Source organism: Xenopus laevis, chromosome 2S (assembly GCF_017654675.1).
Source record: "Xenopus laevis strain J_2021 chromosome 2S, Xenopus_laevis_v10.1, whole genome shotgun sequence".
Classification (NCBI taxonomy): Eukaryota; Metazoa; Chordata; class Amphibia; order Anura; family Pipidae; genus Xenopus; species Xenopus laevis.
Genome location: NC_054374.1, coordinates 42,796,865 through 42,824,536, shown reverse-complemented (window position 1 = coordinate 42,824,536; position 27,672 = coordinate 42,796,865).

The following is a 27,672-nucleotide window of genomic DNA, read 5'->3' as shown; positions in this document are numbered from 1 at the left end:
TCTTGACCAGTTATGGCCATGTTGAATATCTTGTTATGCTGTGGCTCCAGCCACTTTTCAACACTTCATCAATGACATTTTTAAGGACTTTTTTTACATCTTCGTTATCGTTTACCTTGATGATATTCTTGTTTTTTCAAACTCTCTTACTGAACATCGTCTACACTTGGAGAACGTCTTATCACACCTCTGTACCCATAAACTCTTTGCTAAACTGGAAAAGTGTGAATTTGAAAAAAAGGAGATTGAGTTTTGGGTTTTTGTATCTCTGGTACAGGGATCCTGATGGATTCCAAGAAGGTTGACACTATTGTTAATTGGCCTGTTTCCAGTAATTGCAAGGCATTACAGAGGTTTGTGGGATTTTCAAATTTCCATCGTAAATTCATTAAAGACTTTACCTCTATTATTCGACCAATCACAGATTTAACTCCAGTCAAGAAGAAGTTTGAATGGTCCTCTGATGCTCAATATGATTTTGATACACTTAAAAATCTTTTTTTGTCTGCACCCATTCTTCAGCATCCGGATCCCTCCTTGCCAATTTTTTCTTGAGGTTGATGTTTCGGACTCTGCAGTAGGAGCTGTGTTATCCCAAAGAATTGATTTCAACAAGAGGCTCCATCCTGTAGCTTATTTTTCTAAGAAGCTTACGCCTTCTGAAAAATATTATTCTATCGGGGATAAACTTTTTACTATTAAGCCTGCTCTGGAGGAATGGCAGCACCATCTTGAAGGAGCCCAGCATCCAATTCAGATCTTTTTGGATAATAAAAACGAATATTTACATTTTGCTAAGAGACTTAATCCCCGACAAGCTTGTTGGGCTTTGTTCTTCTCTAGATTTAATTTTCTTATTTCTTTTCATCCTGGTGCCAAGAACTGTAAAGCTGTTGCTTTGTCTCGTCTATTCTCAAAGGATTCTTTGCGGTTTTCTTCAGTGGATACTATTCTTCAACCCAGCAACTTTCTCCTCATCATTAATGATCAGGCAGTTTCTGAACTTTCTCCTGAAATGATTTTTTCATGCAAACAAGACCCTATTTATGTTGATGGGAAGATCTTTGTTCCTAAAGCTTTACAAATCGAAAACTCATTCATGATTCTCCACTGGCAGGTCATTTGGGAGTTTACAAAACCTTATCTTTAGCCTTCATCCTTTACATATTCCTGAATGCCCTTGGAGTTCCATTTCTCTGGATTTCATTGTCGAGCTCCCAAAATCCTCAGGTTGTAATACCATTCTGGTGCTTTATAGACTTAAAAAAATGACTCATTTCACTGCTCTCCATCGTCTTCCTTCGGCTGCTCAAATCGCGGATGTCTTCATTAAAAAAAAATTCCGGTTACATGGTCTCCCTCAAGAGATTATTTCTGACCAAGGTACTCACTTTACTTTCTAAATTTTGGAGGACCCTTTTTTCCAGTATCAAGATCAAAACTTTTTCTTCTTCTGCTTTTCAGCCGCAGTCTAATAGTCAAAATGTTTTTCACCCCTCCTTGTTACCCTACCAATGTCCACCATTGAAGACAGAATGAAATTCCTTAGAGAGAACATACCTATTCTTCAACAATCCATTTCCAAGGCTCAACAAAACTACAAATTCTAAGAGGATAAACGGCATGTCTGACTTTCTACTCTTCACCTCAAGTTGTCTTTTCCTTCTAGGAGACTGGGGGCAGATTTCTGGGTCCTTTTCCCCTCATCCAAAGAATTAATGATGTTGCTTTCAAACTGAAGTTACCTCCTTCATTTTAAGATCATCTGGTGTTCCATGTAGCCTTACTAAAACCTGTTCATCACAACCCATTTCCTGGAAGAAAGTTGAGTCCTCCTGATCCTGTGTTTGTTGATGGGGTCCAGAATTTGAGGTTGAGGACCTTCCCGCATTAAGGGAGGTCGCTTCAATACCTGATTTGTTGGAAGGGTTATGGTCCTGAAGAAGATTCATGAAATCCTTATGCTCAAGTCCACGCTCCAAAATTAATATGACATTTTCATTCTTGTTATCCTGAGAACCTGCTGTTGTGGATGTCCAGAGGCCGTCCATAGGGAGGGGGCAATGTAAAAATACTTACATGCCACCTCACCTCATCCTTTGCAGTAAGCAGTCTTGCAACACTTCTGATGCATGTATCCAGTTTGGCGTTATTCTTTGCGTATGCATGCGTCGTGACGTTAGCATGTGTGGGTCAGTTTTGTCGAGCATCAATTTCGGTGCATGCACTTTGCCTATTTAAAGACGCCAATGTTCTCTGCAAGTTGCTAAGATATCTCCTTGCTCCTGCAGACGCTAAGCCTTACTCCTGTTTGATTATTTGATTTCCTAGTTTGACCCAGCTTGACTTCTCTATTCCTGCTGCCTGACCTGACCTCGGCCTGTTCTTGACCACAAATCCAAGCTACCTGTCTTGATTTCGGCCCGATCTCTGATTATGAACCAGTGCTGCCTGACCTGACCCGTTCTGTCTCTTGACCTTGGATTGGTTCTTTGGATTGCTCCTGATTACCATTGGCACTTCTGCCTATTTACACAATCCTCCCCTGTTCTCACTCGAAGGGGTTAGCAATGTGGAATCTGAAGGTGTGGCTAAAGAACTTCTGATTGGAATCTACTACCCAGGTACGTGATATTTAGTCTCACTGGGTTCTGCCAGGTTATTACCCAAAAGCAAGCATTTTACATGTGCATTCAATAAAGCGCACACATTCATGCTCATACACCCTCTATCAGTCTTGCAGACAGGGGTAACAAATCTCACACAATGGCTATAAGACAGACAAATCTGAAGTGATATCACAATGTACACAAAGCAAAGAGATTCAGGTATATTTTCCTCTTCTAATACATGCACAGTATGCAGCAATGTGAAAAGAATGTTTAATCATTCAGATCATTGTGGGACTTGTAATCTTTATTTCCTACCAAAATGTATAAATGAAGTAGGCCATTTAATAGACTGCAGCATAATTGCTTTTACTTTAAACATTCTAGCCTTTGAGTTTGCCCCATGAAAATTGCTACTTGTGTTGCAATACATTGTGTGTACTTTATGATAAAAAATTGCAGATTTGTCCCCCTTTTTTTTCTTTGATAATAGCTGCCTGGCAGTGGCAGAGTTAAAAAAACAGGCCACATTATCTGGGCTAAAGATAAATACAAGCCTGGGGCTGACTTGTTCACAGGCAGCAAGGACATGCTGTATCCTGCATGCATTCCTGAGTTAGGAGCAAGCCTGAGCAGCTCAGGAAGAATTCCAGCCTCATCCCCAGGAGCTACAGCCACATAGCAAACACACAAGAGCGAGCAAAGGCTAGCTCCAAAATCTCAAAGATTCCCTAAGGCAAGGGAGTCAAATACTTGGGGAGTTTTATTTCAGGCATACAGCAGTATGGTACAAGCTATCAGAATTACACTGTTTATTAAGTATATTGTACATAGGAGCCTGTGATTAAGTCAAAGTCGGCACTGTAAAGTAGACCTTCTATTATATGTACCTTTGCACATCAGCTCCTTAATCAGTGAGACACAGCCACTTATGAACCGTGACTTGCTCATTGCATAGGAGAAAGAGCTGGAAGAAACAGGAGGGGCTGGCAATGCTGTTTTTTTATATTCTTTTTTTTTTTTGCAAGATATAATCGTAAATCACCACTGGATTATGCTGCAGCAGCAGAAAAATCTACAATATTTGCAAGAAATGTTCTTTTTATTTTTTTATATATAAAATATGGAGTATGTCTTCCATTGCAGGATTCCAGGCTTTGGCTGGCAGCCCCTCTGTGAGCTAAATTAATACAGCGATAAGGGACAGCAGGAGCTTTAACAGCCTGCCTGCCATGTGACAGGAATCATGAGTTGGCTGGTGGCTGGCGTGGGTCTCAGCACAGACTGTTAACTGTGTGCGACAGGCCCAATGATGGCTTCTACATATGTCCTTCCCGCATGCCCATTTCAGCTCTATTTGCCAGAAAATACCTTTGGGTATGCAATGATGCCACTGAGATGAAGCCAGGCCATGAATAAAAGGAATATAAATGTGTCTGGAATATAATGCAATACATACTTTTCAGCACATATAAAAGAGGCATAGTGCACTCGTTGGGGAGGTAAAAGTCACATGATTTCCATTCTTTAGTAAGGACAGACTTTTTTATTTTGACCAACATAAACAAATACTAGAAGTATATGATGCCACATGACAACCAGGATACACCTGGGCACAAGATTAGCTGCATCAACTTCCTGCAGTACATGTACTTTATTGCCAGTCTTTTACAATATTTACTGTAAGGATGGCTCTGCAGAACTATTTCATCATTTATCTGGAAGAGTAGATTAAAACATGTTCCCAGCAGTATTACATGCCTGCATCTGCATGTGGTACACTGGAAGCATAACAAATTAAACATAAAACGAATTGAAAAGAGAATAATCATGATCATTTTTTTTTCCCCTGAGCAATCAATGCTAAAAAAAAATAGAACAATACACAGAAAATGTAAAATTATCAAAACTGAACAGTGGCCTAAAGATTAAAACTGACTTTTAACCGACCTGCAAAAAATCTTAAATTATAATTATTGTCAATGAAAAACTGATATATGGCTTAATAGCAGATGCAGTGCCAAACTGAGCATGTATGTGAAGTCCTCTGCTTGGGGAGACCTTGATCACAAATGGGTGCCAGGGAATGGGCCCAGGCTTTTATTAAAAAATATTGAAGTTCTGCAATGGTATATACTCATATGTATCTTTGGCTGCGTAAAGTGAGTTTATGGTCCAGTGTAGGAAATCCTAGTAATAACAGTTATCAGGGAGAGAGGTACATTCATGCGTTTAGGTCTTGCTTACTAATTCCCTAAAAAACTTGGGTTGTATATCAGTTGCAGGGGCTTTTGTATCTTCTTTCCCCATGAACCTATGCCCTTAGTAATTCTGGCTAGACATATTTAACGCCCAGTCTCTTCTTCTATTAACCCATAGACTACCTTTTCAAAATATCTGTCCTTAAGGAAAATGATTTAGTACTAAACCCAATGCCCTCTCTATGCTGAGTTACTTGATGTGATGCTCTTAGGTATCATTTCAAACAGGACTAAGATACTGACACTGTTAACAATAGCATTTCCAAGAAAGAAAATTGCCAATACCTGTGCTTGCTTTCAAAGGGGTGCTCCCACATAACTGAGGAAGGGCCATGCGGTCCCGAAACGTTTGATCAATTGTAAAGTGTCTGGAAGCACCTTGAATATATGTGGGAGCACCCCTTTGAAAGCAAGCACAGGTATTGGCAATTTTCTTTCTTGGATTTACTACTGGAGAGTGGCTAGGCCAGGGCCATATATACCTGTATCCCCTGCATCGTTGTTTCAACAATAGCATTTGCCACATTTGGGCATTGTATAGCTTGCTTCTCTGGCTAGGGTTTGAGCTCAAGGCCTGGCTTATTTTTACAACCTCAACAGTTTTTCCTGCACGGTTTTCTGGGAAAATAGTGACTGAGGGACATTTAAGTGGTGCATTATGCATTATGCTTCAGTACCTAGCACTAATAACATGACTGTCTCCCAGAACTTTCACAGATAAACCAGGGGTCCCAGGATGTATGTTTGCAACATACATATATAAAGTGCTTCAGTAAAAGCAGTTTTCCAGTGCCTAAGCAGCCCACTACTTGTACTCTACTGATAAGCAACACATAAAGAAAAGAAACTAGGTTATGTGCTATTTTTCTTTGTTCCTCTTTATACTATCTCTTTGTATGTATTTTAGTAATGTAAACATACCTAGTGCCCCCTCCAGAGCTCGTATATCTGGGACGGTGCAGGCTCAGATGCAATCACACCCTTAGTAGTTACTATGACAACAGGCAATTCTATATTAATTGGAGAGGCAAAAGATATGTGTGCTCCATTTTTGGGTGCACAATTCTGCAACTATGGACACTAACCACAGGGTAGGGTAAAAAAGTATATATCCGTGCTCCTTTTTTTTGCAATTTTACCCCTGCCTCCTGTATTGTAAATTTATCCTAAGATGTCACATATCCAGCTTGACTCCATGTTGGTTTTTATTTCAAATCCCAACCAATAATCAGATAATAACTCTATGGCTATTAGTGTTTGTTCAAGATTACAGGGAAATGGCACAATAAAACAGTTCATGTTTTCCTTGATTGTACTCCATTACTTTCTTTACAACTCCATAGTCTGTAAATAAAAAACTCCTGTGATTCTACTTAATGCTGGCATCAGGTTTCAGCTTTTCAATCAAAAATAACAAAAACTGTCACACAATGCAAACTGGAAGAAATGAAGCAGTAGTGTGTGTCACAAAGCATTTCATCCACAAAAGATTTATCGAGGTGTGGGCTGTGTGTTTGATCAGAGTAGATTTGATTTGCACATTGAAATCTCAGCAATATCATTGAGGAATGATTTTACAAGGCCAGGATTAAAAAGAAAATTGCAGTAGACATCACAGTTATTGAAATGAATTATGCTTGAAACAATATCACAGCATTCTGTTTTGCTGCCATTGCTGGGAAGGCCTCCAGCACAATTCTTGTTTTTAAATAAAGGCTGCTGTTCTATGCAACGACATTAGCAGAGAGAAAATTGATGTCACACTTGCTGGATGCCAGGCTGCAAGCATGCGATCTGCCTTCATCAAACTGGCAACAGCATGCTTTCTAATGCACAAGAAATGGAGCACAGGACTCCATGCATGTCTTTGGGTCCCTTATGTCAGCCTGCATGATAGTGCATCCCAATCACACACAGAATGCCATGATGTCTAGCAGAGTCACTACTTCAATAGGAAGCTGGCAAAATAGCATAGATGGTATAAAAAAAAAATCAATAGTCAAAATATGCATGCGATAGTCAAATTTTCATTTTGGGAGCTCATATAGTCTGCTGTGAATATATACAGTTATTGGACTTGTTACCAGAATGATTGGGACCTGAATTTTTCCAGATAAGGGGGTTTTTCTGCAATTGTGATCTCCATTTTAACCTTAAGGGTGGTGGCAGACAGGGAGATTATTCGCCAAGTGACAACTCTTCTCTACGGCAGATGACTAATCTCCCCCAAATGCCTTCCCGCTGACAAGAATACGAATCGCTGTGGAGTCCATGGGAGATTTCTGAATAACAGGTTTCCAGATAACAGATCCTATACCTTTACCTTTTAGAGCTACTTTGGGGATCTTGTCTTTTAACCAGATTCACTATACTGTTCTGCTGTTTTTTTTAACAAAAAAATCTGTTAATGAGCACATTTACACTGTCCCAGTGAAGTTATATATTTGATCTCTTTTTGACTTTGCAGTTCGCCTTAAAATATGTTTCCATGTCCTCAGATCCCTTTGACAAGGTGCATGTCCAGACAGAAAAGCAGATCATCAGGCATGTAAAGCTGGAGGAGTTTCACCTTCCCTCTCCCTACCTACTTGTGAGACCTTATGCAGTGCCAGCTCCTTAGAGTGTACCTGCTGCAGTTAATTTCGCAGAAGAAGCATCAGCCTAGCGTGCACCATCATGCCTAGATGTTTTTATAGAAAGCTGTGAATTAATTCAAGCTCACTGTTGCTTCAGGAACTGCTCACTTCAGTGGATTGTAGAGTTCTTATTACTGGTTGCATAGAAATGCTCTTCTCTAATCCCTTTAGAACAGTTGGCTAGTGCTTTTCTTTTAATTGAGCAGACTGAATAGAATATAAACCAATCAATAATATCTCTTACCTTGTAAAAATACTGTACCTGGTGGTCAAATGGTGGTCTCTGTGCACCACTCCTGATGTTGCAGCTTCTGGGTTTGCATGGTGCGCAAGTATCTTTGTCATTATTCAGCGCGCCGCATAATGTCATTGCACATTGGTGCAAAATTCAAATATTTAAAGGGCTTGTGCTTGCTACCACACTGCCCAACGTATGTCTATAGTTCCTGGAAGCATCTCCAAGTCTTTTTAAACCTGTTCTTGACCCTGCCTTTCCCTGACCTTCTCTTGCTTGCTGCCTGACCTGACCCTAGCCTGTTCTTGACCACTCTTTGAATTCTGATTGTGCACCACTTTCCTTCTTGGTTTTGACCCCGGCTTGTGACCTTAACTAAGTTTCTGTTCCTGATCTTGTACTGCATTGCCTGATTGGTATCGACCTGGCCTGACCATCGACTACACTTCTTGTTTCCCATTGTACTACTACACTTTCGGTTCCCTTGCCTGCCCAGAACTCTCTCCTTGGTCCTCTTACACTAAGACCTGGCAGCATTTCTGTAGAGGATGGTTACTCCTGAAGCCAAAGGTGGCTGCTATAGGCAGAAGAGTGAGCTGAGACCGGGTACTTGGAGGTAATTCTGGGTTTGGGATACCCTACATTACAGTGCTATTCAATGTTTTATTCTTTTCAATCAGAGCCTTTAAATCAGCGGCCAAACTACAAATTCAAATCCAGTAACTGTTGACTGTTTTTCACACAAAGATACGAGTGGAATTATAAAAGTGTTTAGGGGACACTAAACTCCATTGTAGTGCACTGCTGAACCATACTTGCTACACTGCAAATCCCAACTTTAGGATATTACGAAGAATAAGGCATTCTGGAAACTGTAGTCCAGCAACATCAGGGCTGCATTAAAACGCAATATCCGCAGATGAAAATCCCCCATTCTGTGTAAACCTGCTCTATGTACTTTGTTCCTACAAATGGAATTGGCAGTATTAAACACTTTTGTCCTTTATCTTAAGTTTGTACTATATGACATTTTAATCATCATATGAAAGAAAACAGCAAGGTGACTGACAGGTAAATGTGCAGGTAAACAGCATTCTTATTGGAGAATTTTCCTGCATCTATAATTAACTGAAAAATACAGGTTTAAAGTGCCCATTTGTTACAGTAAATGATCTACACTTAAACACCATCATATGGCATAATTTTTTAATAAAACTTTTTCTTGTAGCCTGTGTGGAAGGATGCAATAAAACAATGTCAGTACAGGTATGGGACCTGTTATCCAGAATGCTCGGGACTTGGGTTTTTCTAGATAACAGATCTTCTGTAATTTGGATCTCCAGGTCTTATGTCTGCTAGAAAATCATGTAAATATAAAATAAACCCCATAGGCTTTGTTTCCAATAAGGATTAAGTATTAGTTAGGATCAAGTCCAAGGTACTGCTTTATTATTACAGTGAAAAAAGAAATAATTTTCAAATATTTGGATTATTTGGATAAAGTGGAGTCTACGGGATACAGTCTTTCTGTAATTCAGAGCTTTCTGGATAATGGGTCTCCGGATAACTGTTCCCATAACTGTATATGCATTTACCTATACCTGCAGATTGACATGCAGGTTGAAAAATATTCACCTGTGTGACTGGAGAAAACTGTAACTGCATGTAAGTTAATGAACTGCATTGAGAAACATCTACCCAAACAGTAGGCAAATGCTTCTACTGACTGTCCACCTAAGCACAATCACCCAGATACACAAAGGCAAGTGAAATGCCCTAACTTAATTTCATTAAAAGATTTTTATTGCCATTCAAAAAAAACCAGAAACTTTTTCAATCACCTATTTTATTCTTATCCCATCAATAAAACCTTCAATGTGACTGGCTGGTAGGCAGGCACGATAAGAAAAATGGCACACACGGGACTGTGCCACAAACTATATTTTCTAATAGTTTCTCCAGGCAATCAAAGGAATTCCTGGCATTCCAAAACAATTGTTTCAGCCTTCCCTCATAAGAGCCAGATGTTTAATGGCCTCCACTTAACTAGTTTTCATTAGTTCTGACATGGACATTCTCACAGGGTCATTAAGTAGTAGAAGGTATCAAACTTGCTGGTGCACTGAGCAAAATCCTACCTAAGAACGCAACAGGTATTAAAGGCTCTCTGCAAAAAAAAAAACAAATTTAATGCCAAATGCCAAATTTAGAATTGATAGATTGAATTTTAAGTTCTTCAATCAACATTTAAATACAAAACTTAAAAGGAAAACATCTATCTGTAATTTCAGTTGTACAATACATGTAAGTAAATAGAAGTTCATATTGTAAACACAGCTTATGTTCATTGTTTGCAAGGGAACTATAGATGTTAGGGAGTGATGTTTAACCAGATCAAAGCTACATAATCCAATATGGAGCACTTGCCACTGACAGCAATAAGAAGCACCATTCACACTTTCAGATGATAATCATAGCGCTGGAGTAACCTGTGGCACATACTGATCATGCCCATAAAAAGCGACCAATGGCAGGTGCCAGGTAGCAAACTTTTTGATCTTGGGTACAATATACAACAATGCAATAATGATAATACGTGTTTGAAGCGGGGACAAGTGCTCCTTAATGGCTTGTTTTTGCATGTGGGATACCCGTCATTTCATCATGGTGACATAAAAATAACTGCATCTTCATTACCACAAAAATCCCTGAGATGGTTGTTTTAGTTTTGCTTCAGTGGTTGCAAGCAATTCTCCTTCTTTACACCGTTGCACAAAAAAAGGTGGGGGGTGGGAGAGGTGTTCACTTTGTAAGGCAAAAAATTCTTGTAGAATCCTGTTTTGGTATTTTGTACGAGGGTCAGCTAATACAAATACATAAAACAACTCAATTCGCCGTGTCCACCCATAATGAGCTTTTTCTATTTTAACAAGCCACATTATCCTTTGAAATTCAGTCTAGACTTAAGCAACAAACACTTGCCTAAATCCATCATAGGATAGTAAAGATTTAATTTCCATTTACAAAGTATTAAGTTCAGACCTTCTGCTTAGAGATGAACAATGTCATTCAACTAATTCATTTATTTCAACTTCACATACAGAATGGGGGTCAAAGTGAAGCAAAGACATGGGGGCAGATTCCCTAAAGGGCGAAGTGACTAACGAAAATTTGCCAGCGTGACATCATTTCGAACCTACGCCGATTCCCTAACGGGCGCAGGCATCACTTCGCTAGAGAAAGGAGATAGACGCTAGCATTGCTTCGCACTCTAATGCCAGGCGAATTATGCGGATTTTACTGAATGTTACCTCTTGCGCCAGACTTGCCTTTGCCACCTCAGACCAGGTGAAGTGCAATGGAGTGGATAGGACTTCATCAATTTTTGGTTATAATATAATAAATAATATTTAAGTCCCTAATAACACTGGCGTCTTTTCCTTTTTTACAGGGTGATAGGCTGCAAAAGATCGTAACATTTTTTTTTGGGTTCCCCCCTACATTTCCTAACATATGGCACATAAACTATACACTGGGCTCATGTGTAGGGCATTATAACAACTTTATTTTATTGTATTAAGGTTCCCTGGCCTTGTGTAATGCTGCAACATATACGTCCATTCAACTTCCTGCCGTATGCAAATTAGCCAACGCTAGCACAACTTCGCTTTGCTTGGCGACATAACCCTAGCGCAACTTCACCAGCGTTCGGCGCCCTGGATACAACTTCACATTTTAGGGCGAAGTGACTTACGCTAGCGAAGATTTGCCAGTGTGACGTCATTTCGGAACTTCACCGATTCCCTAATGGGCGCAGGCGTCACTTGGCTTTTTACTGAGTGATAGCCTGCAAAGGTCCATAAAACTTTTTTTGGGTAACCGGGTTCCCCCCTCGATTTTCTAACATTTGGAACATTAACTATACAGTGGGCTCATGTGTAGGACATTATTACAACTCTATTTTCTTTATTAAGGTTCCCTGGACTTGTGTAATGTAATGTATTTGATGCAACATATACTTCTAATCCGTAATCAAATTAGGCAACGCTAGTGCATCTTCGCTTTGATTAGGGATGTAGCGAACAGTTCGCGCGAACTTCGACCGTTCGCGTCCGCCTAATGTTCGCGAACGTTTGGGAACGTTCGCAATTTGAGTTCGCGACCATTCGACCGCTAAAATCGAACGATTTCCATTCGTTCGAACGATTTCCATTCGTTCGAACGATTTCCATTCGTTCGAACGATTTCCATTCGTTCGAACGATTTCCATTCGTTCGAACGATTTCCATTCGTTCGAACGATTTCCATTCGTTCGAACGATTTCCATTCGTTCGAACGATTTCCATTCGTTCGAACGATTTCCATTCGTTCGAACGATTAAAATCCCTCGACCGTTCGATTCGAATGAAAATCCTTCGATCGAACGATGAAAATCCTTCAAACGTTCGAATCGAACGAAAAATCCTTCGAACGTTCGAATCGAACGATTTTGCGGGTGTTCGAAGCTCGCGAACGGTTCGCGAACCGTTCGCATTTTTTGCCGGTGTTCGCGAACGGCGTTCGCGAACACCAAAACGGCGGTTCGCTACATCCCTAGCTTTGATTGCCGAAGTAATGTTAGCGAAAATTTGCCAGCGTTCGTCGCCCTGGACGTAACTTCGCACTTTAGAGAATTAGCGTAGTTGGATTGAATTTATGACCTTGCGAATTTTCACTGCTTAGGGAATTTTCCCCATGATGTTGCATCAAACATACATGGCATACCACTTTATGCCCACAAAAAATCCCCAGATCCTTCTTAGTTCAGGATACCCGTAACATAATACCATTCAATGTATAATTCCCAAAGTGCATAACCTTGCACTTATCAATATAGAACTCCATTTACCATTTAGATGTCCAGTTTTCCAATTTAGTCATAGAGCATGATTTTGCACAATTAAGCAACATCAGCAAAAATAGAGATAGTACTTTCAATGCCCACCTCGAGGTCTTTAATAAATAAGTTCAAAAGCAAAAGAAATCTATACTTTAGCCAGTTCTCCATTCAAGTATAAATTTTAAGTTCCAGACCAATATTCCTTAATTTAACCAGTAACATAAGTAGAACAAAGTCTAAGTATATCACATCCTATGCCATCCCCATATGTGTGTTTGTGAGACACAGTCAAGAAGCAGGTGTGTGTGTGTGTGACAGTCAAGATACAGTGTTGTATGGAAAATAGCATGTGTGTGGGTGACACGTGGGATTTAACAAGTATGCCACTAAGAGGGGTCTTTTGTTTAGGAGAGCTCTGCAAAGATGTACCAAGCACAAGGAATTTTCTCTTTTCTCCATAGAGATGTAAAGCAAATGGACCATTTCTGCCTGTTAAAACTTTTTTGAGCATTGATATCTCATTAAAATGGATATTAAAAAAACCCATATATGTTTTTTCATACAGAGGATCTCATTTCTTAGGGTTTTCTAGGGCTACAAATTGTGGATTTTTGCCTCTACTGTCCCCCAAACTTTTAGGCTAACATTTTCTGGAGGCACTGGAAGTTAAATTATTGCATAGAGAAATGTGGTCTTCATCAGCCGCCGATTCAGGCCTTGAATGTAAGATCATCAGCAATGGTATGGTTCTACCAGCAAACATCCACCATTTTAAGTTTAAGAAAAGGCTTATCCCTAAGAAAAAGGTTCTAGCCCTTTTATGTAACTACAATCATCATTTCTAGGTGATGTAAGTTGAATTTTAACTCTTGACACCTTCCTGGAGAATTATTGATGTAGTTTATATGTCTAGTAAATAAAGGTTATGTTCTGAGCTGGGTAATATATAATAGGGATAGATGAATTCCCAGAGCATGTCAGTCAGAGAGAGGTCTTGTAGTTGGCAATATTTAAAAGAGTTATTCTTCAGTAGACTTTAAGTGGTGGATTGCCACCTGAGGCAAAATTCCTTGACTGCCTTTAGTCGCTCTCTTAACTTTGGCAGTCATCTATATTGAGAAGCCTGCTGATGTGCTCCTATCCATAGACATTTTGTCCAGCTTTGAAATATACAGGTGTTTTATTTGAAAGCATATGCAATGGATTCTTGTAGTCCAGGTATCAAATTGTGACTAGTGATGGGTGAATAAATTTGCCTGGTGCGAATTAGAGGCAAATAAATTTTGCGAAACACCCGCGAAAGTTCGCTGCCAAAAATTTGTCAAAAAATTTTGGACACGGGTCTGAAAAGTTGCTAGCTTCAAAACCACTGCACGTCAACACTATTCGGACACCCATTGACTTTAATGCCGGCATCAAAATTGACACAATGTCAAAATTGATGTGGGGTAGATTTTCGAGTTTCCCTAATTCTTCGCCGTTTCACGAATTTCACAGGAAATTTGCGAATTTTTTGACAAATCAAAATGGGAGAAATTCGCCCATCATTAATTGTGACAATATTGATTTATAGATAGGATATACAGACAGATAGATGGATACATTGGTACTTGTGCTGGTTGGCCTTTGAAAGCTGTTCTTGTCTAATGTGTTCTATAGATAACTTATCCATATTCTCTCACACAAAAATTATATTACAGTACCAGTACAAATGCGACCATTAGTTCATGGCTGAAACTTCATTTTATAGTTTACTGCATAATCTGGGCACAAAGGACAGAGCTGCCATTTAACAGACAGAAGAATTCAGTAAGGGCCTCATGACAATCTTTTCTTTTAATTAACTGACCCTTTCCAAACGTGTAAATGTTTAAATGGCAGAATTGAAATCAGCAACGTTCATGAAGCAAGGAAAAAAAAGTTTAGCTGTAATGAAAATAAAATGCTGATCTTTTCTAAATTCTATATTACAACGAATAAGAAGTTGGTGGTAAAAATCACTGACATTTTCAGCTTACTATACGGATGAGATCCTTTAGAACTCAAAGAACAAAATAAGCGCAAAGCACATTACTTGTTATCAGAAGTCTCTATTGACAGATGATTGCTGGTCATTTACTCTTTCAACAGACAATGAAGTAGCATGGCAGAAAAAAAAAGAATCTAGCAGGAGTGCCGCTTAAGTTCTGCTAGGAAATACACTGTGATAATAGCTGTGTCGTGTATGCACTTGTCTGCAAAAGAATTTGTTTGAAGGTAAAAGGGTTTGGCTCATTCAAGCTGAATTTGGGGGCTTAAGAGAAGATGAACTACAGTCAGGCATGTGCCGACACATTCTGGAAGAAGGCTTTCTGGAAATTACTTTAACTCACTTGCATTATCATTATACCACATAGACTACAGAGGGTCTATTTTGCTCTTTGTTGCAACCATATCAAATGGAAAATAACTCAATCCAGTAGATACAGATATGGTCCCTGCTAGTTCATCATAGCTCAGCAGTAGTTACACATTGTATAGTATTAGGTAATGTAATGTATGTTATTCTGGCAGAAATGGCAAGTAACATAGAAAGCTTTTTATAGTAAGTCAGTAGTGATGGCCGAATTTTGATGCCAGAGTCAATTCTGACTCTCACGATGGTTTTGATGCAATCGACTTTTCCACCACGCGCCCAAAAAATTTTGACGCCGGTGAATTTTCGCGCAAGTTTCATGAATTTATTTGGCGGCGACAAAATGCGGAAATTTGCCCATCACTAGAAGTCAGTCAAGGCTAAAAATGACATGACAGTAGAATGATTTCACTTTCAGGGCTTCTTGCATAGCAGTTTGAAAAGATTATATTGTGACCATACCAGAGCCTTAGCCTTAAATGGGAATCTGTCACATAGACATAAAAAAACAGTATAATAAAAGTCGTTTTTACATTTTTTTTATTAAAACATCCATACCTGTTATAAACTTGTTTAAAAGTCTCAGCTGTCAATCATATATTGCCTGCCCTGCCTCTATGCCTTAGATTTACAGGAATTACATTCTGCACTTCCTAGATGCACTCCCCACATTCTCCCTCCCTTCTCACCATCTAATTGTGTAGCCAGTGCATGGGCAACAGGTGCCCATTCTGGCACATAAACAATATTTTGGCATGATGCAAAGCTTACCTTAAAGGGATACTGTCATGGGAAAATAAAAAAATTTCAAAAGGAATCAGTTAATAGTGCTGCTCCAGCAGAATTCTTCACTGAAATCCATTTCTCAAAAGAGCAAACAGATTTTTTTATATTCAATTTTGAAATCTGACATGGGGCTAGACATTTTGTCAATTTCCCAGCTGCCCCTGGTCATGTGACTTGTGCCTGCACTTCAGGAGAGAAATGCTTTCTGGCAGGCTGCTGTTTTTCCTTCTCAATGTAACTGAATGTGTCTCAGTGGGACATGGGTTTTTACTATTGAGTGTTGTTCTTAGATCTACCAGGCAGCTGTTATCTTGTGTTAGGGAACTGTTATGTGGTTACCTTCCCATTGTTCTTTTGTTTGGCTGCTGGGGGGGGAGGGAGGGGGTGATGTCACTACAACTTGCAGTACAGCAGTAAAGAGTGATTGAAGTTTATCAGAGCACAAGTCACATGACTCGGGGCAGCTGGGAAATTGACAATATGTCTAGCCCCATGTCAGATTTTAAAATTGAATATAAAAAAATCTGTTTGCTCTTTTGAGAAATGGATTTCAGTGCAGAATTCTGCTGGAGCAGCACTATTAACTCATTCATTTTGAAAAAAAAAATTTTTCCCATGACATTATCCCTTTAATAACTGTGTTAACAAAATGGCTGCTGCCTACTTGCTGTGATTGTGAATTCCAAGACAAAAAAAAAATATTAAAAAATTTTTGCAAGTGCAAGTTAAGTTCATTTTGCTTGACTAACGTCATAAAATAAGATTTGATTATTTCTTAAGGTGAAAGTTCCCCTTTAATTATACTTACAGTTACAGTGAGGGTGAGCCTTGACATGCCATATCTAATACACCCTGAAGCTCTCTTCACAGCCCGGTAGTCACTCTAAATCCATGGTCTGTGATGATGTTACCATGTAAGGTAACTGACTGGGCCTTGAAACCAGTGAAGCTTTCATTATGGATCTCTGACCAGCCCTGCACCATGAATATGTTATAGGTATTGACATCTATATAGATGAATTGGAAAACCTAAATAGGAGCTTTTGGTCCAGAAATACACCTTCCAGCAGTCAGTAGATGTTTCGCAGAAGCAATAGAAACCAGAGCAAAAGAAACATTATATATTGCTATTATAATATTTGATGTATAAAAATGGAAATTGACATACAAAATTAAAGTACAGCAGCCCTTCAAAGAGAGACTGAATGTAAAGTTTAGAGTACAAAAATCCAGAGTTTGTAGTTTTACATATCTTCAGAAATACTGGGCCATATTTAACTCAGAATACCTAAATCTAAATTATTGGGGAACCTTTTAATTTAAGAGATTATTTCTAATTGTATTGTAAATGCATCTTTTTTGTAGTTTAACATGTTTTAAAGAACCAGGGGCCTCAAAATTAATTATTCTATATTTCTTCTAGTCGGGAATGTTAAAGATTTTAGTCAGGTCAGGCAAGAAAGCAAGACATATATGGACTCTACTGTAGATGGTTTGTAATTTATATATGGCTTTAATAGTGGTCTTACTTTTGACCACAAAACAAACTTTTCCCAATCTCACCTTCATGAGGAGCAGGTACCATTGGGTGGGGGTGATTTTGGGGACTTTTGCCTATACTGATTTCTGTTCAGCAACTTTTCAGTAATACTGGCATGTTCTTATGAACATGTCATTATTTCTTTAAATAACTTTTAAATGACCATTTCACTAGGCGAGTTTTTACAAGTCCTGTACGGATGAAGCACCAGTTATCCCAAATGATTTCTCAGGATTTGTCAAATAGTTTTTATATAATTTTCTTAGATTGAATAGGATTAATCTGGTTCAATATGGTTTAACATAATATTGGGGGAAAGTATTAAAAGTCATTAACGGACAAACTTTTTTTTTGCCTTTTTGCAAACAAATTTAACATAGCTTTTGCAAAACTGTTTAGCAACCATTTCCAACAGTGGAAGAAGGCAAATTTTATGGTTTCCACCAGTGTGCAGTATAATAAAACTACATTGCGAAATGCTAATTTTCATCCATATCTGTGCAAACATATTTTTCTCTGCAACTTTTAATACATTTCCCCCTACTGTATATGGTTTAACATACTAAATATTGAACAATATTAATTATCTCAAAAGAGTTCATGTTATCTTCAGCCTTATTAATCAAAGAAATCCTTTCCATTATCTTTATTATGTTATAAAATGTCCTATTCTTAGTGAATTTTGAAGTGGACCAAGTAAATGTTGGCAAAAATATAATTTATTTTCCACTATTTTGGATTAATAAAGGTATGGGAACTGTTATCCAGAATGCCTGGAACCTGGGGTTTTACGCATAACAAATCTTTACATAACTTGGATCTTCATACCTTACGTCTACTAGAAAATCTTGTAAACAAAAAAACTATAATTCTGTTTTGCTTCCAAAAAATATTAATTATATGTTAGTTTGGATCAAGTACAAGGTACTAGGGATGGGCGAATTTGACCCGTTTCTTTTCTCAAAAAAATTTTTTTTTGACGCACTTCTTTTTATTTTGACGCACAACGCCAAACAAGTCTATGGGCGTCATTTTTTCAGCGAAACAAGGCGAAAAAATTGGCCCATCCCCTACAATTAAAAAAAATTATTCAGAGCTTTCTGGATAATGGATTTCTAGATAACAGATCCCATAACTGTAAGAAATTCTTTCTTTGCAGAAAAGCTTCATGAAGGTTTTTTACATTCTCTTTATGAAGAGAGGTCACAATTCTAAGGGGCCGATTCACTAACTTCGAGTGAAGGATTCGAAGTAAAAAAACTTCGAGTTTTTGTGCTCCTCGACTATCGAATTGGCGTAAATTCGCCTGAGTAGAATGATTCGAATAGATCGAGCGCAAAAACGCTGCGACTATTCGCCATTCGATAGTCGAAGTACTGGATCGAGCGCAAAAACGCTGCGACTATTCGCCCATTCGATAGTCGAAGTACTGTCTCTTTTAAAAATACTTAGACTGCCTACTTCGCCACCTAAAACCTACCGAATTGCTTTAAAAGCCTATGGGAAAGTCCCATAGGCTTGTTTTCCAAGTTTTTGATCGAATAAAAAGGCATTCGATCGAATGAAAATCCTTTGAGCGAATATTCGATTGAGCGCCTATTCGCCTGGCGAATATTCGCCAATTCGACTATTCGCCAGCGCGTAAATTCGCCTGAATTGCCTATTCGATTCTATTCGATTCTATTCCCCAGTCGAATTTCGAGGGATTTAACCCCTCGAAATTCGACCCTTGATGAATTTGCCCCTAAATGTTTTGCCATTAATTTGCAGGAGTTTTCAAAATAAGATTTCAAAAATGAAAAGTTTTATTCATGCCACCTAAATCCTGTTAAAATGCCATAAAGGTCCATAGGAAGTATTATGTTCAGCAGAATTTTTTGCCACAATTTTACACTAGTCATGATTTATCAGCAATTTTACATTTTGCTTTAAGCAAAAGCAAGATTAATCCATCTGTGATCTTTCATTAGTGTCTAATAGGCTTGGCGAATTTGACCCGTTTCGATTTGCCAAAAATTTGCAGATTCCCATTAAAGTCTATGGGCGTCAAAAATGTTTTGACGAGCGGCAAATTTTTTTAGACTGGCGTCATTTTTTTTTGACGCACAGCACCATGCAAGTCTATTTCTGCTGCGAAACAAGGCGACAAAAATCCACCCATCCCTAGTGTCTAACAAAACTGCAAACAAGGAGTGGCTTCAAGTCCCCTGAAGAAAAAAGCTGAATACAAAAAGCCTAAAAACTATTTGTATTTGATCCTAAACCTACGTTTTGAGGGTATAAGTGTGTTTTTTTTCTATAATTAGAGCCAGTCCAACTATTTGACTTGTTCTGGGGGAAATAGTTCTAGCAGTCTTTTTACTCTTAAGTTGAATTTATCCTGTCATAGTAGATACAATAATGTGAATTGTAGAAATATCCATTGTACAGTACAGAAATGTTCTACCTATGTCAGACGCTCACTATTGCATTTACAAATGATGGCTGTGCCATTGTCTGGCATACTGTAAGTAGTGCATTTTCCCTTAAATAAATGGGTTTCGCAGGGCAATTACAAGGTACTCTCTTATTACTATAAAGAAAATGATAAGCCGTTTAGATGACTAATTATTTTTAAAGGACAACTTCATTTTATATACTGAACTTATCTTGGAAAGTGTTTGCGACTATGTATAAATATATAAGTGGATCATTTAATAATCTCTCTTATGCTTTATTTACCAGTAGGTCTTTCCAGCCGACACAAGGTCACCCATTCCGATTAGAAGAAAAGAGGTTCCGCCTAAATCTTTAGAAGGGTTCTTTACAGTGAGAGCTGTGAAGATGTGGAATTCTCCCCCTGAATCAGTTGTACAGGCTGATACATTAGATAGCATTAAGAAGGGGTTGGATGGCTTTTTAGTGAGGGAATACAGGGTAATGGAAGATAGCTCATAGTACAAGTTCATCCAGGGATTAGTCCGATTGCCATTTTGGAGTCAGGAAGGAATTTTTTTCCCCTCTGAAGCAAATTGGAGAGGCTTCAGATGGGGTTTTTTGCCTTCCTCTGGGTCAACTGGCAGATAGGCAGGTTAAAAAAAGTTAAAAGTTTGAACTTGATGGACATGTCTTTTTTCAATTTAACTTACTATTTTACTATGTTCAGTGGACTCTGAGCAGTTGTTAAAAAAACTAAGTATGAAGGTCTTCATTTTTTACAAGCAGAAAATGAGGTTAGCCTGTAATTAATATCAGCTGAAGCTACAGGGCTGATTATTAAATTCTGATGCTAGTGGCACTGGTTTCTTTGCTGCCATGTAGTAATTATTTATATTAATAACAAATCAACCTTATATTGTGACATTTAAATATTATGTGTACTGTATATTTTGAGTTGGTCCCTAAACTCAGTAACTGACATCAGCATAGAGCATGTTCAGTGAGAAAAGAAGATGGGGAGCTACTGGGGCATCTTTGGAGGCATAGACCTTCCCTACAAAATAGCTGTGGTTGCCTTGGGCTGGTACAGATGCCCAAAACACAATTCTTTATCCTACTTAAGGAAACAATAAAAAATGTATTTCGGACATTCTCTACCTTTGACTTATTTTTATTGCTATATATTAACTTGAAGGAAACCACTTTTAGCAACATCAATAAAAGATTATATGGCCATGCTCCGTCACTCCCTCCTTCCAGTATAGCATACACGCACATCCTTTCTTAGTATACAGTATATAGATATATACTTAGTAAAAATCTACCACACTCCAAGGTCTCTAATACAAGCAAAAGCTGGTGCACACAATATACAAAATATATATACGTATCACAGTCCAACAGAATCTTGATTTTCAAAAGTTTTCTATGCAAGCTATATATATATATATATATATATATATATATATATATATATATATATATATATATATATATATATATATTTTTATTTATTTATATATATACAAATGTAAAATGTATAATGAAGCAATAGAATTCTTAAAGAATCAGATGAAAATTAAGCGTAGGACTGGCCAGATATGGGATGACTTTGACATAGTTGGCCAGCTTAAATATATTGCAATATATGGACAAACAATCCCTGTTTTGTTTAAAGGGTAAGGCATTTTTCTGTAGCAGTATGCACAAAATGTCTCTGTCTTAAATATATTAATAATGGGTTGAGTGCAGAGGACTCTTGTATTTGTCTATATGTATTTTGGGCAGTTGCTGTTCAAAGGAGTTTTGAGTGCACCGAGCAAGATTGATCTATCTATATCTATATCTATATATATATATATATATATATATATATATATATATATATACATACATCCCATTTAGAAGGTACAGTTCTTGTGAGACACATTGTAATCCTTCTTCAAATCTCTCAGATTCCAAAACCTGGAAGATTCCAGTAACATGACTCCTTCCTTGCACCACACTCCCAAATTTTTTGTTGGACTAGCGTGTATTGCATGGAAGTGCCCTACATATACTGTATAAGCATTGGATGGGTCAAACGTGTTGATAGCTTAATTCTTCACTTCAAGAAAAAGTAAAAAGCTGTAATGAAATATTCCAAAATCAAATAAAGGTTGCGATATATTTTCCTAGTAATAGAGGAGCACCTCTGTGCACCTCTATAGCTGCCATTGCTAGGAGATCAGAATGTACAGTGTAGCTTTGACAGTAACACAGATTTGTAAAGTAATCCTTGCCACTGCTGATATGTTAATTCACTCTAAGGCAGAACTAGGCTAACATTCACCTTGACTGAAAATCAATTAAGATGTACAGTACCTTAAAGAAATGTATACCAATACTATTGGTATACAGGCATTTATAAAGTGTTTTATAGATTTTGATCATTTGTAGTGATGAGCGAATCTGTCCCATTTCACTTTGCACTTTTGCAAAAAACTGTGAAACGCATTGAATCAATGTGCTTCAAAAATTATTTTGTGCACGATCATTTTTCTCACTCCAAATGCATTAAAGTCAATGGTCATTTTTGCTTTTTTGTCTCAGTGGCAATTTTGTCTCGGCTGACTTTTTTCTCAGCTGCTTTTTTGTCCAAATGCATTAAAGTCAATGGGCGGTTTTTTTCTTATGGGGAAAATTTTGTTGCAGCAACTTTTCGGTCTTTTTTGTCTCTGCGCCAATTTTGTCGCAACAACCTTTTTTCTCTTGTTGATTTTTTTGTCCAAATGCATTAAAGTCAATGGGCGTTTTTTTTCTTATGGTGAAAATTATGTTGCAGCAACTTTTTGGTCGCGGCAAAATTTTCCGTGGCAAATATTTGCCGCAGTTTAGCGGAAAAATCCACAAGTGGTGAAGTGAGGAATTTAGTTGCAAATCCATGCCTTGCAAATAAATTTGCTCATCACTAATTATTTGCCAGTAAAGATCAAAATCTATATCTCTAACACATTCACACACTAGGGTCAATTATATGAAGAGCCAGTCAACCTGCCTGCATGACTTTGGAGTGTGAAAGAAAACAGAGTCCTGGAAACCCACAAAGACACTGGGAGAACTCCTTTGTACTGTAAATGTTGCTGAGGTCAGAATTAAATACAGGTCCCCAGGACTGCTAAATACAAACAGATATTTTTATATTCAATTTTGAAATCCGACATGGGGCTAGACATTTTGTCAATTTCCCAGCTGCCCCTGGTCATGTGACTTGTGCCTGCACTTTAGGAGAGAAATGCTTTCTGCCAGGCTGCTGTTTTTCCTTCTCAATGTACAGTAACTGAATGTGTCTCAGTGGGACATGGGTTTTTACTATTGAGTGTTGTTCTTAGATCTACCAGGCAGCTGTTATCTTGTGTTAGGGAGCTGTTATATGGTTACCTTCCCATTGTTCTTTTGTTTGGCTGCTGGGGGGGAAAGGGAGGGGGTGATATCACTCCAACTTGCAGTACAGCAGTAAAGAGTTATTGAAGTTTATCAGAGCACAAGTCACATGACTTGGGGCAGCTGGGAAATTGACAAAATGTCTAGCCCCATGTCAGATTTCGAAATTGAATATAAAAAAATCTGTTTGCTCTTTTGAGAAATGGATTTCAGTGCAGAATTCTGCTGGAGCAGCACTATTAACTCATTCATTTTGAATTTTTTTTTTCCCCATGACAGTATCCCTTTAAGCTTAATAACAGTAAAGCAGCATTCAGCAGCTAAATGTTATGCAACCATGTTCATACATTTGTTTATGTAAAGTATAGTGATATCAAAGTTGCTTAAAAGTCTTTTGTCTATCGTTGATAAATTTAGCTGCAGCCTTTCAAAAAATAAATTCAGATCTGAGTCTGATGATTTGTGTAAATTGGAGAAAGGGTTGGTTTTATGTGGGGACCATCATTGCAACCTCCCCTAGTCATTTATGTAAATTGCATTGTATTAAAAAAAACTACTAATAAAGTAGTATAAATGGTGGTGCTAATTAAACAGAAAATTATATTGAGTGTGCATAGTTATGACTGAACACACCAGTGCCTGTAGTGTAAAAGTTAATATACCCCAAGAGTAGGACATGAATCTTAGTTTTCTAGCAGTACCATGACTAGAATATGCTTTGATTCCGATCCTACTCCCCATAAATACACACCATTCACAGTTCTTTTGGGTGAAAAGGCCGCAGCTTATTTTATTAAATAACATTTGGCATTATGTTATTCTTCATTAAGTCCAAAAAACATACCAACATAAAATTAATAACACTTTGATATCTTTGTAAAACCAATAGCTGCTGAAGGCTGCATATAACATTTCACAATAGTTACAATAACGTTCCAATGCCTTCTTAATCCAAAACCCATTAACCAGCCTAAAGCTACTCCTCCTCCTCCTACTTCCTCACTTGCGGTGCCTCCTTGCCCCTAAGCCTCACCCCAGGTCTATCCAACCAACCTCACTTTACCTTCCAGCCCCCCCTTTTGGCTACCCAGTAGGGCAGCCCCACTATGCCAAAGCTGTGACATACTAAACCACCCCCCATCTCCACAGGGTGGGAGGGAGGTTGTCTTTAGCCGTGCCGTCCAATAGGTAATGTGAATTCCCGCACTTTCTCTGCACTACTTATAGCCTAAGCCCTGCCCCCTTTTTCTGCTATCCCCACACTACAACTCCCATCATACCTCTCTCCTTACCCTTAACCTTTTCTCTACTCCCACCTCTGTCATGTGCCCCCTCCGCTCCACCTGTCCCAGGCTCGCTATTGGGCTTCTTTACTCTTTTGTTACTAAATATCACGTTACCTTGGCACAAGATGTACAGATGCCCACCATTCGACAGAAAGGAGCAGAATGCCGATTTCATAAGGAGTGGCTTTTCTGTATCCCGTTTTTTTCCTATTTCTGTTTAATCTAAAAGGTGTTTTCCTGATTTCATTTTAGTCATGTACCATTGGCTTGAGAATCTGAAAGAAACATTTACTTTGGTGAAAAATGATTTATTCATTGAGTGCAGAAAAAAATGAAACCTGGAACTGTGTGTGTGAAGTGGGGGGAATTGAATGAAGCACCATGAAGTCTGCAGGTCCTAATAACTTACTTTGCCCGCAGGGCTCCATAAGAACAAGGAGAGTGAACGCCTCAGATATATGATGTAAATTTGACAGGTTCCAGCTCGCTATTTCTCTCTCCTGGCGGGAAGGATATGGCCTTTTTTAAGAACCCAAAAGTGAGCAGCCACACAGTGTGAGAAAGACTCTTTGGTAAGCAAATCAAAATGGCTGTTTTCTTTGTGGATGCAAAGATGGGTGTGGCACAACAGGGTACAAATTCCCTTCTCATTATTACATTAACTATTATATAGCACAGATAGTTCTGCAATGGTGTCTCTGAGGTGGAAGAAGTGGTGTATCTAGAGGGCACCGGGGTCCGCTGCAAAAAATCTTCTGGTGCACTCTGATCCCCATCCACTTCCTGTTCCTCCTCCACCCTGCCCATATCCCTCCTTTGCCCTGCCCACTCCCAGCCTGACTCTGCCCACTCCCATCTGGCTTGCCCCCCTTCCTCACCACAGGTAAGAGAGCTGCTGTGTAGGAGGAAGCAGACCCCACAGTCTGGGCCCCTCTGTTCCCCATTCCCCCCTGCGACTGGGGGTCTGCTTCCTCTGCAGTTAGGCCACTGTGTGCAAGGGATTATTCAGGTGCTGTACATCCCTGACCTATAGAACTTATACTCTAAATTCCTATTGCCTGATGAAGAAGGGAATTAAGTTATTGGTCAAGGTTACAAGACCTTTACAGCATTTAACAGAAATCATACCAAGGGCCCCCTAAGCCACAGAAAAGTCAATTAAATACTAAATCATAGCTTTTCACTCTCACGCCAACAAAAACACTTGTGTCTGGGGGGTTTTATTGTGCTTCATGGACTATCTGCTAGTTGAAGGTTAAATGTCTCCAGTGTATATTGTTGGCAGTTTCATTTATGCTGATGAATTATTTAACATTTCGCTGTAATTATTCTTTATGTCTACTTACATTTTTTGGAGTGTTATAGTTAGTTCTATCAAAGTCACTGTAAGTGTACCAAAGAGTTTGATCGTATTGAAGTACAATATTTGTTCTGGAACAAAGCAGTCCTTCAGAATCAGCAGTAGCAGAACATTAAATGTCGGCCCGCCATGATTATCTCAAAGACAAAGTTGCTCCAAAAATGGATTTAGCAATTACTGTAAATATGCCAGAGACCCATGTCTGCAACATACAGAAGAACAGATAATGTTACATGTCTGCAAATTTGAAACATGACTATAAGGTTATGCACCCAAAGATTTAAATCTTTTTATTAATGTGCCGCTGAACCCTACACGCAGTAGTAGCATCTTGATTGTGTGGGAAAAAGACAGCTTATTCAGTGTATGGAAAGGATAGTTGGCCAAATAATAGCTGAAGGGTAAATGGAGTAAATGGAGTTTGCTATATTGCATAATTGCAAGGGGTGATTGCATCAAATGTGCTGCTGCTACAGTTCTAGTCTGCCCAATGTCTGGGTCCGTTCTGTGACTGGTTGGTGCATGGAGTTGCTACTTTATAGAAGAATGCAGTGCAGAAGAGAGAAAACCAGTAAACAAATATGTGGATGAAAGCCTGACATGTCAGCATCTCTTGGGTTTCCCAATCTGCTAGGGGAGGAAGCCATGAAAGGGGGCATGGGGTGCAGGTTTGGCAGCATAAGAGGAAGTTAGGCAATATAGGGAGATACAGGCAGGAAAGAGTAGAATCCCACTCATTTTCCCTAATCCCTTTTGACGTTATTATTGGGCTAGAAGTTTTCAATTCATGTTTTATTTCTGTCACAGCTTATAGCGGAATACTTGCCAGTGTTGGACTTAAAGCCCAGGTTTATATGGCTGATAGTCAACAATTAGATGGTTAAAGCCCTCATTGAACATTGGTCTTGGGCATTGTGCCTTGGCTTAGGTGGCCCATTTGGCAGGTGTCACTTCAGCATTATTCTTTGGCAAGAATTCCTGAAGGAGTCATTGTTAAATGTTAAATGATTAAATGTTTGTCTAAACTATGGTTTGCACTAATTTATAAAGCTATGGCCTTTTATTCCCATATTGGATTTAACATTGGCCATGGATTAAATAAAATGAAAACCAAGGTAAAAAAAATTGTGAAATAAATTGTCATAACATTTTAAAAAATGTTTGTAGAAGAAATGATACACTTGCTACTGTTGTTTATCAGTTCCAGGATTGTCCTGCTAACACTTTTGGGTCTGTTTGTGCACATCAGAATGAAAAACAAACATTGTTATTTTGTTGGAAATGTGACAAGACATCAAGGTATTTTCCTTTTCCTCAGAAATAAATATTTGAAAAACTTTTGCAATTAACTCCCCAGGGATGCCACTTGTGCATCATTATCAAACCTTAGCATTTTCCCTAGGTAGATTCAGTTCTTCTGTATTTGTTAAGATAATTGTAAAGCACATGTATTCCCTGTATTGTAATTGGCAACATGTAATTACTGATAATTATTGTTTAGCCGCAACATTGTGTCTCTGAATGCTAAGTCCCTGGGTGCCATTTTCAGTTGATCACTAGATACCCAGTACACTTGTTTGTCTGCGCATATTGTATTCACTTTGTCATTTCTCTCTATATTCCAATTCCACCTCCAGTCTGATAGTTCAAAAGAGAGATAGAGACCATCAATACTTTGGCATTTATATGTTTTATTCATTTGTCTTTTGCTGCTGCTCCTTCTTGCAGAATATTTTTGCACTTTATAAATAAAACATATACAGAATAAACAGTTTATTATTTCCACAAATTTAATACATACCTGTTGAGACTGCTTGAATGGATTGGATGTATGTAAACATATT